At 48.2% G+C, this 10,615-nt stretch overlaps 1 protein-coding gene across 2 annotated transcripts in view; it reads left to right on the top strand.

Moving 5' to 3' along the window:
* Positions 1-4,243: 4,243 nt before the first annotated feature.
* The window catches only part of RAI2 (retinoic acid induced 2), a 62,416-nt gene continuing 56,044 nt past the window's right edge, over positions 4,244-10,615 (top strand). Inside the window, exon 1 of one of the 2 annotated variants that reach the window (XM_028841908.2) lies at positions 4,244-4,767. The gene's annotated coding sequence lies outside the window, so the exon portion shown is untranslated. Of the gene's footprint in view, positions 4,768-4,957; positions 5,354-10,615 lie in introns of those variants that run through there. The other variant, XM_001082554.4, reaches the window with a different exon arrangement.

The following is a 10,615-nucleotide window of genomic DNA, read 5'->3' as shown; positions in this document are numbered from 1 at the left end:
TGAGACTAGACAGAGCTACAACTGGACAATGAGGGGCTTCGATGCAGTGCGGGGATGGTACTTTATTATTCTTTACTTTCTAGCACGTGGCTTAGTACTTTAAAGTAATAGCTGTTCAGTATATACTTATTGATTGCCTAACTGAAGGACCAACTCACATATCCTTTGATCCAGTCTTTGCTAATTTTATCCAAAGTGCATAAAACAGTTCATAGGAAGTCCTCAAATGAAGAATACTGAAACTCCCTACCTCCATGCAGAACGCACTAGATGTCTCTGTCCCATCCAAATAGTCAAAACCTTTCCCTCACCTCATGAGCTCTGAACATTCCTCAGGTAAAAATGTCATTCTCATCAGACTGTTTCTCTAAATGCTTTCCATCCTATTTTCCCAAACCTGGGTTTGATTTCAGTCCTCTGTGCTTCAGTTATCCCTTGCATTTTCTTCAGCATTTCTCCTCCTTCTGCCTTAATTATGTTTTCAAATGCCTGCCTCATTCAATCACTCAATCACCCAGTAAATATTATTAACCACAAAAACATTTGTAAAACAAAGTTTCCATTTTAAATACATTATTCCACTTCAGTAAAATATAGACCCGTTAAGAATCTCTTGAAAGCAATAGGCAATTTCCCCAGGTGCATTCACACCGGTGAGCATTAAACTGACATCTACAATTTCAGGGCTTTCAGGAATCCCTTGAGAAATCCACATGTTCATAAAGATGAGGTCAGATTGTGTTGGTGCACCCCAGGGTGAAGGGCTCAGCCACCAGCCCAATTCACATATGTCTTCTACAGAGTTCACCAAGTAATCCCAGTTCAACCAACACCCGGGGCCTAACAACTCCAAAATCTTGGTCTGCAACTTAAATTTTGAACTCCAGATCTGCTCTTTCAAATACCTACTGGACATCTCTACGTGGCTAATCAATAGGCACCTCCAATTCGAGATGTCCTAAACAGAACTCCCTGGAGCAGATACTGATGATGCACCACCCATATCCCTTGGGTGCTACCACTTCAATGTGCTCCACAGACATCCAGCTGCCAGGATCTTCTCTCTGTGTTTGGGAAGGAACTTCTGCCTATGCTGGGTGGCAGGTTGGAATTGCCAGAAAATCGGCACCCCTTGGACCGCTCTTAACTAGCTTCTTCACCTCTGGAGTGGGTGCTTTGTATCCTGTCCAAGAGTTTGCCTGTGGGATTAAGCTCCTGTTGCTCACAGTGGTAACTGGCCTTGAGAACATGCCTCCCATTGACAGCAGTCCCTCTGGCTCCCTTCCCTCCTCCCCTACAGTGTTTCCTTCACTTCCCAAATCAACTTTCTGCACTGGAATCCTTGTCTCAGGATATGCTTCTGGGGGAACCTATGACACTCGTCAGTGCCAGCCCCAAATCTGCTTCTCTTCCTAGGGACCTCTATCTCAGTGACCACGCCCCCATCCACTCTGTCACACAAGTCAGAAAACCAGGTGTCAGTCACCCTTACTCCTGTTTCCTCCATCATCAAGCCTTGTCGATTCAGCATCCCAAGTACCACTTGATTCAAGTTCCTACTCTTCATCTCTGCTGGCACGACCAATCATTGCAACAGCCTCTCTTATCTGGTCTCCCTGCTGCCAATCTCACCTCCCTCTGATCAGCCCTCCACACCAACCAACAGAGTGATCACTCCTCAATCCAAATCTTTCCTTGTCACTCCCTTGCTTATTAAAGCCTTTCAATGGTTCTCACTGAATACAAGGAAAAGCTCCTTGACAGGACAGACCAGGGACCTCAAGTGACCTGTAGCTTCCTTTTCCCCCTCCTCTACTATTCCTCACAGCCTCTACTCTGGACTTACAAAATATCTGCAGCCTCTAAATAGTGTTCTGTGTCCCAGCTTCAGTTCCCTTCATTTATAATGCCTTTTGTTTACTTTGGAAACTTCTATTTATCTCTCAGTGCTCAGCAACTGTCAACATCTCTGGCAATCTTTTCTGACTTCCCTGCCCCATGCCATTCCCTATTCCTTCCCAGTGCAGGAATAGGCCTACTCCTTGGGTGTTCACCCAGCCTATTTTATAACTCACCATGTACCACATAATGTCACATTGTATTATTAACAGTTCTTATTAATCTGTGAGCATACTGCAGTCAGAAACCACATATTCACCATATCTCTAACCCGCATCCTTAGCTCAGTGACTGGGCAGCTAGTAGGTGCTTAATAGATGTTTATTGGATAAACAAACGAATCGCCCATCTGGCAAGTATGTGAAAACTCGATTATAAGGAGATGCTGTATTAGAGAAGCAGGATATGGATAAAAAGAATAAGATCTGGGATAGGAAATTTATTGGGTACTTATTTAAAATCACCAAATATTACAATTACAGATCTCAAAAATCATCCTGACCCATCCTGGAAGATTTTGAGGTTGTTCTTTCCTGCTGTTTTGGCATGTTCCTTCTTCCCTCCATTTTCTTAGGCACCCCTTTAACTGTATGAACAAAATTATTCCACATTAATGTCCTATTTCTGTCCCAAAGCACCGCCCCACAAGCACACACAAATCCAGACCTACCCTTTATGAACCTTTTTTTCTTCTCTTTGCAAGGGCAGCCAGGATGAAAAGGCAGAAGGGTGCCACTGTACATTTCTTTGGGAATGGGGGCCATGATGCCTATTTCTTCTGCATTAATCTGAATCAATATAATCTTTCCTGAAAACACAAGCACCTCAAAGGGCAGCAAATATGAATCACAACTGCCAGTGAGGATCAAACATTAACCCAGGGTTGCGATGAGGCCAACAAAAGAAATAGGCTAGTAATTGCCTTCCAGGATATCAGTCCCTACCTTATACACACATACCCCCTCAACACACACAAAACCTTTATGGATCTTTCATCCATGAACTTGCCCAATTATAATTGCCCAGCTGTGTCTTTAGTTGTATTCAGACTAGGTCTTGGCAACCGAGACCTCACATACCTTATCCAAGAACTTAGGACAGTTATGAGATCTATAGAGGAAGTCTTTGGTTACTGAAATGATTGAAGACACATTCATAGACAAATATTTCCACAGGTATCATTAATTAGTTGGGGCTGATTTTAAACTCCCCAAAACCTGACTGAAACAAGTAGAAACTGACACTTTCTGTTGATATTCATTATTATCAATTCTTAAACTTGCACTGTGTGTCTTTCCACCCCTGTATGGTCTGGGTACTCCTTAATTTAACTCTTATTTTTCAAAAGAGGAAATTCAGTATCAAGGAATGGTACTACCAGGGCTGACTTCTCCCTTAAGCACAGTAGACACAGTGCCTGGGGCTCATGGTACTTTTAGGCACCCACATCAATCTTTTAATTTCTTTTAAAATCAGAAGAAAAAATGTTTTTTAGGTTGAAGAAACTGTTTTAATATATAATACTATTATATTCATCTTTACACCAATGCAATTGTAAAATGTAATTTGTAATATCTTTCTATGGAGGAAGGAGTCCACAAAGGCAAAAGTGCTCAACACAGTCATCATTCAGCCTCAGTTACTACCACCTTATGCTTGCAACACAACATGGTTAGAATAGAGCCTTTCAAACACAAGTTCAGGCTCCCATACTAATTAAAAACTGTGTTATAAAACTCAGATTTGATAAGAGGAAAGTCATGGTTAATACACATAGTATTGGAACTTCAGGGGGCTCGAGACTGCCAAGAACAGCTAGATTCATTTTGTTCTGTGCTCCGATTAAATAATTTCTGCTCTGCTATTCTCTCTCAAATATCTTCATCCTGTTTTGATTAATAGAAAAAATCTTTACATCTTTGGAGAATCATTAAACTAATTTGGTTGCTTCCTTGGCTGTCTCAAGAATTCTAAGGATTTATTGTTTTCAATTTTAAAATGATCAATAGTACAACTGACACCTACTACTTATTTACTGGTCAGCAATCATACAGTCACCGTCCCTGTAACTCCAGTTCTTAGCCCAGTATCTGGCAAACACTAGGCGCTTAATAAAGGTTAGATTTATACATGAATCACCTCTTGGATGGAAATTACATTATGTAGGTGGACTAATTTGATCTTTCCTAATCTCCCACCTTGTGAGAAGCATCTTTCACCGGTATCACAATTGGCATTTTCTTCACCGGTATCACAATTGGCATTTTCGGGTGATCGCTGGGCCCTTCCCACCTCCCCCGCTTCCATCAGCCAGCCACTTCCTCCCTCCTGGGCTCTGTTCTTCGCTCTTCTCCATCCTGGGGTCTGGAATGGTCCCCAGCCCCCCGGGAGGCAGTAGGGTCCCAGCTCCTCAGGCCCTCCCCCGGCGTTCCCCCCAAGGTCCCCCTCCCCGCCCCGGACACCCCTTCCTCCTGGCACCCCGCGCCGCCCACGGCCACGCCCTCCCCGTGGGCGAGATCACCTGTCCCTCCTCCGCCGCCGCCTCCTCGGGTACCCTTTAGCCCCCCTCCTGCTCCCCCTCCTCCGCCGCCTCCCCCAAGCCCTCCCCTTCCCCGCCTCCTCCCACCCCTTGGTGTATATAGTAAAGGCCGGGCGCCGCACGCAGACACACACTCGCCCGGACACAGGCGTACACACGCTCACGCACAACCAGCAGCGGCGGCGGCGACAGCGGCTCGGTGACAGCGGCGACGGCGGCTCCCACCGCGGCGCACCCCCTTCAGGCGGCCGGCGGCGAGGCCAGACCGGAGAGTTCCCGCACCCGCGACCACCCCGCGGCTTCCTGGAGGCGGCGGCCGCGATTGCGAGGTAGCGGGCGCGGCGCCCCCGTGCGGGCCGGGGTCACCCCCGCCCTCCCCGCGGAGCTGCCACTGGGACGCAGGGGGCGCGCCGGGCTGGGCGCGCCTGGCGGGGCCCGGCGCCCGGGGAGGGGCCTGCTCCCGGGGGCAGGACGGCGCCCGGAGGCCGGGGCCGGCGGGGAGGGCCAGGCTGGGGCGGGGACGCGGGCCGAAGCCGCCGCCCGTGTGGCGCGCCGGGGCCCCGCTCCTGTCCCCGGCGCCGCGCACTGGCCGGCGGGGCCGGGGACTGCCGGGGAGGCGGCGCCGACCGGCGGGGCGGGGGCCCCGAAGTGGGTTTCGGGCAGCCGCCCGCGCTGGCACCGGGCGCAGAGGGTGGTGCACGGCGGACTCTGCGCCCGGGCACCGCACCGGGCAGTCTCCGGATCTGCCGTTCTGCCCCGGCCCAGAAAACCCGGCGCCTTCCAGGCCCTTCGAAAGATGGATTCTGTTGACGTATCTGGCGGCCCTGGCGAGCCTGGTGGAAAGTTGGGTTTTGCCAGATTGCGCCGGGCTCCTCTTTGTGACGCGCGGCCAGCCCCGCATCCCCCCGGAGCCGGGTGAGTGTGCGTCGGCGCCCCAGGAGCCCCGGTGCCCCCCAGTGCCCAGTCCTGGGGTGGCCGCACCAACTCGGGCTTTCTGCCATGTTAGGCACTGAGTAACGTTCTCGCTGCATTTTTGCGTGCGTTTCAGTGGCGCCTTTTGCTGCGGAGGGAGTTATTGCTTCTCTCCGCTGTGGCTTTTTCGAGGTTGGGGTTGTGCTCTGTGTGTTTGCTTGTTTGCCATTTAAAGCCCAACTATTGTTCAGGATAAGCTCCGCCTGGGTGGGGAAATGGCATCCCACCACAGTTGCTGGCGAGGGGCAGAAATGTTGCCAAACAGCTGCTGCTTTGTGTTTCCCTATCAGAAGTCCCTGGAGTAGGTTTGGGGCACGACGGATGGATGGAGACAGGGATGGGGCACGGAAGAAAAAGGTGGCTTTGGAGGAGCGGATTGTTACCCACACCATGGCACTCACTCAGTCTCCCTTTCTGCCTGCCAAACTTTTATGAATATTCCTTTTGTGGCAGAGGGAAGCTTAATGAATTTAGCCCAGTTTTCCAAGGAAAAAGCAACCCAGCTTTAACAATGGTTTGATAACTTAATCAATGAAAAAGGCAGGAGAGGAGGACAAGGAGGCGCCGACACCATATCGGGTATGTGGCTGCTGCTTGCAGAGTCAGGTAGAGGAAAGGTGGGCAGGGCACGGCGCAGCGTCTGGGTGACCGTGTTCCCGGAACTGTTGGTAGCTCTCACCTGTGCCCGCTGGTGCCACCCACCGTCGTGCCCTTACGTCCTGGGCTGTTCAGAACCCAGCGATGGGGTTTGAGGGGCGGCTTTCGGCAGTGCGTGGCCCGGCCCCCCTCATCTGGCGTTTTTAAGGATGTGTAAATATTTTGCTGAGGATAAGTGACATCAACAGAATGATATTCCGCAGAGCCCGGGTGTGCAGCGATGATAAATAGATATGGCCAAACAAAGTTTTGATAACCGCGTATTCTCATGGCTCTCTCTGTTTCATTTGGGTCTTTGTTTTTGTTGGTTTAGCATTATCTCGCATCCTCTGGTGTGATCCCTTTATTTAGCTGATTCTTGGAAGCTTCTCTTTAGAACAGAGAGAAAAGCAGCCAGTAGGGAGAAAACAATTCTTAGCCTCACATGCATCAGGCAAGCTTTTCTGTGCTTTTCCCAGGGAATCTTTCCCACCGTTTTCTAGATGTCTCCCTTATGTCTCTCTTGCTCCTTTGGAGTCATCAGAATTAGTTGTTGGTAGACCGAGACACTTGTGATAACTTTGAAAATGTGGTGTGGACATGCCTTTGTTACAGTAGAGGGGTGGCAAGGTGGGGGGGACAATATGGAAAGGGACAGTATGGAGGCTAGTTTTCTTCTCAAATGGGAACATGAGAAGCCAGGGGTGGGCTGGAAGGCAGAGAATCGTAAGCTTGGTGGCATCCCAGTTTCTCTGCCTCTTACAAGCCCAGAGAAGCCACCTGCCCCCACACCCCCACATACACACAGTCTCCTTCAAAGGGACACTCGCTTCTCATCCTGACAGATGCCCACTAGAGGCATCCCCAGGGCAGCCCAGGCACTGTGAACCAAGTCAGACTAGAACTTGGGGATAGTGACTACTTTGGCACCAGCCCAGGGGACCATTCAACTACCCAAGGGGGTTCCTTTATGATGAAAAAATGGTAAGACCTCCATTGGTGATGTTTTGCCCAGGAAAACCTGTTCATCTGAGGAACAAATGAAAAGACAGTTTTCCAGGTGATGCTGGTCACTGGGGTGAGAACTCGGTTTGGTGGGCAGTTGGGGAAGAACTGTAAGATACATTTCAGAATCTTGTATCCAGAATACAGAGTCCCTGAGACAGGACCATCTGAATTACAAGAAAGAAAAATCAAAGACTGGAAGGTGTGTGAGGAGCTGTTGCTGGGAGTGCTCTAGCTGTAATGACCCGGAAGCTGAGGATAGGACTGGCCTACCAAATCCATTGACCCAGAATGGAGATATTCTGGATATACAGAAAGCCCTGCACAGTGTGATCCAAATTTATGATAAGAAAATAGGAAACGTCTGTTCTCTGGCTTCTCCCCTAAGCTTAGAATTTTGGAGAGAATGGTAGTGGAGGGAAATAAATTTGGAAGGGAACTAACATGTATTGTTGGCCTCTGTCTGCCAGGCACTTCACATGTGGTAAACCTTCTCAGCCACCCTGTGATGGAAAAATTATTTTACAGATAAGGAATCTGAGGCTCAGATGAATTTCCAGTTGTGTATCTGATTTCAGACTTTGGTGGTTATGATTTAAGAGGGCAACATGTCCCTCTTCCCCTGCTCCAGGTCTCTTATTTATTTCTCTTAACCTGTCTGAGCCTCAGTTTCCTTACCTACGAGATGGGAATAATCTTTCCCATCTCACATGGACGTTGTAAAGATTAAAGTGGGACTTGTCAACATGGGACCACGAAGGATTAAAACTGGAGTATTACACCAGGAACTTCAGGCCCGTAACCAAACATACAAATCTCTGGATCTCTTCCTACTGGATCTTTCGGCCCCTCCACCTTGGCAAAATCTGGTACCCAATTGGTGGGGGTTGGGGGGAAGGTGGAAGCCTACCAGTGGGCAGCCCAGTCACCCACAGTGCATACTTATGTGCCAAGTAGATAGATCTGAAATGTCAGATGGACATGTCAGATGGACAGACTGTGCCTTTTCATCTTGGAGTCCCTACCACCCAACTGTTGCTTAATAAATGAGAGTTGAGTGACTAAATGATGGCACTGATGGAGTGAACGACAGTGGGGAGGGGGCTGTAAATCATTGTTAAGGGAGACCCAGCAAGGAGAGATCCAGAGATTTGTATGTTTGGTTGGAAACCTGAAGTTCCTGGTGTCATATTCCAGTTTTAGCCCTTGGTAGCTCCGTGCTGATAAGCCCCAGTTTAATCTTTACAAAATCCATGGGAGATCGGCAAGATTATTCCCATCTTGTAGGTGAGGAAACTGAGGCTCAGAAAGGTTAAGCAACTAATTCAAAGTCCATGATGGGACCAAAGGGTGGGTGAGGTATTTTTGACTACTAACTGTCTCAAATAAACAAACACTCTATAGGAAAATGAGGAGGGGACTTGCTATGCAAATGTATCATTAACAAGCCCCCATAGCCCCCTTCCAACCAGGTGGTAGTCTGTAACCTCCTAGAAATTCTGGTGCCACCCAGGGAACTGGGCTTTGAATCTATGTATGAGGTGCACATGAATGCTGCCTCCCTGATCAGAATATGAGGGAGACCTCAGAGAATGAGGGGGAAAGATGGCTAATTGCACTCTTCCCTCATGCAAATGCCTGCGTAGGATTCTGAATTAAGCTTGGTTTGGGGATCAGGGTGACATCCTTGCCGTAGAGTTGGCAGCTCTTGTCTTTGGAGAATGCCTCTGATTACCACTTCTCCCTCCCACCTGATCGTCTGTCTGGGTGCCCATCATCTCATTCTTTCCAGACTCAAGGCCTTTCCTCCTGGCTCACAATGTTTGATGAGCCTCTTGAGTCTGCCACTTCCCTGTCCTCTGATGGCAGCTGGTGAGAAGCTGATTTTGGTGGCCAGGTTAGTACTTCTGGAGTTCACACATGACCCTCCTCTCTCCTACCAAGAACACACACACGAACACACATGCACACACAGACACAGGCGCACATAATTTGATCACGTTTCTGTATCTGCTTCACCAAATTAGATTCAAACCCAGAATTGTTATTGGAAGAAGTACATGATTTTGGTGTTCTTCTCTCCCAGCCTCTGCCCTGAACAGACCAGAACAGCTAAGATGGAGGCGGCTTAGCCAGCAGATGTCTTGAGCCATGATCATACTTGCTGGCCTTCCCGCTGCTGTGGGGCAGCACCCCAAAACATGAGCATGGTCTGCCTTCGTCCATCTGGGCTGCTATAACAAAATAGGCTGCGTGACTTATAAATGATAGAAACATATTTCTCACCGTTCTGGAGGATGGGAAGTCAAAGATCAAGATTTCGGCAGATTCAGTGTCTGATGAGGGCTTTTTTTTTCCTGGTTCAGAGATGGTATCGGTATCTTCTTGCTGTGCCCTCACATGGTGGAAGGGGCAAGTGAGTTCTCTGGGGCTTCTTTTACAAGGGCACTCATCCCATTCATGAAGGCTCCACTTTCACGATCTAATCACCAAATAAATGCCTCACCTCTTAATACTATCACGTTGGGAATTAGGATTTCAACATAGGAATTTGGAGGGGACACACACATTCAGACTATGCATGGTCCCAGGGCCTTTCATAAAAAGCCCATTTTAATTTCTACTTAGACATAGGGCTGGGCTCCTTGAACATCCCAATCCTTGTAATTCCAATTTCTGCTGTAATTAGCTCCAACAACTCAGTAATTTTAGAGAACTTTGGGGCACACTCTGCTCACACCTGTCATTCCTCTTCCCACAACTTTTTTGTCTTTCGGCACAGCACTGTCTAATAAAACTTTCTATGATGATGGAAATGTTGCATGTCTGCACTGTCCCACACACTAGCCACTAGCCACATGCAGCCATGGAGTGCTTGAAAAGTGGTTGGTCCAAATTAGGATGTGCACTAAATATAACAGATGCATGGGATTTCTATGACTTAATAAAAAAAAATACAAAATAGCTCATTAATAATCTTTGCATTGATTACATGGTGAAATGATAATATTTTGAATATATTAGTTAAATATGATAGAGTATTAAAATTACTGGCTTTTTAAATTTTTTTAAATGTGCCTACAAAAAATTTTAAATTACGTAAACATTTCTATTAGACAGAGCTGCTCTGGAGCAAACTAACCAACCTCGTGACTTCAGCCTCCAGATGTTCTGGGGACACACACGCTCTCCATCTCGATGGCAGGTGGGAGGCAGGGGGCTGAGTCAGTAGCCACAGCAGTCTGGCATCAAGCGATTTTGATTTTCAGTAGCTCAGGTGCCATGATGGGGGTTCCCCATGGAACCTACCCATGAGCATGTTGGCTCAGTCTCATGCTCTATGAGGAATGTGGGACCCAGAAACCCAATAGAATGAGCAAGGCAGAAGGAGCACAGGCAGGACTGGCTTGAATGAAATGACTCCTTTCCTTTCCTCGACCCCACCCACCTCAGGCCAGTGTCCTCGTCCATCAGAGAATTCCTTGACACCTGCTCTAGTAGGAGCTTGAAGTACTATCTGTTGCAGGGATTTGTGCTTGGAGAGTAATGTCACCAGTAGACACC

Source organism: Macaca mulatta, chromosome X, assembly GCF_049350105.2.
Source record: "Macaca mulatta isolate MMU2019108-1 chromosome X, T2T-MMU8v2.0, whole genome shotgun sequence".
NCBI classification, from domain to species: Eukaryota; Metazoa; Chordata; class Mammalia; order Primates; family Cercopithecidae; genus Macaca; species Macaca mulatta.
Note: the sequence above shows the minus strand (reverse complement) of the source record. Positions and strands in the feature narration are given on the sequence as shown.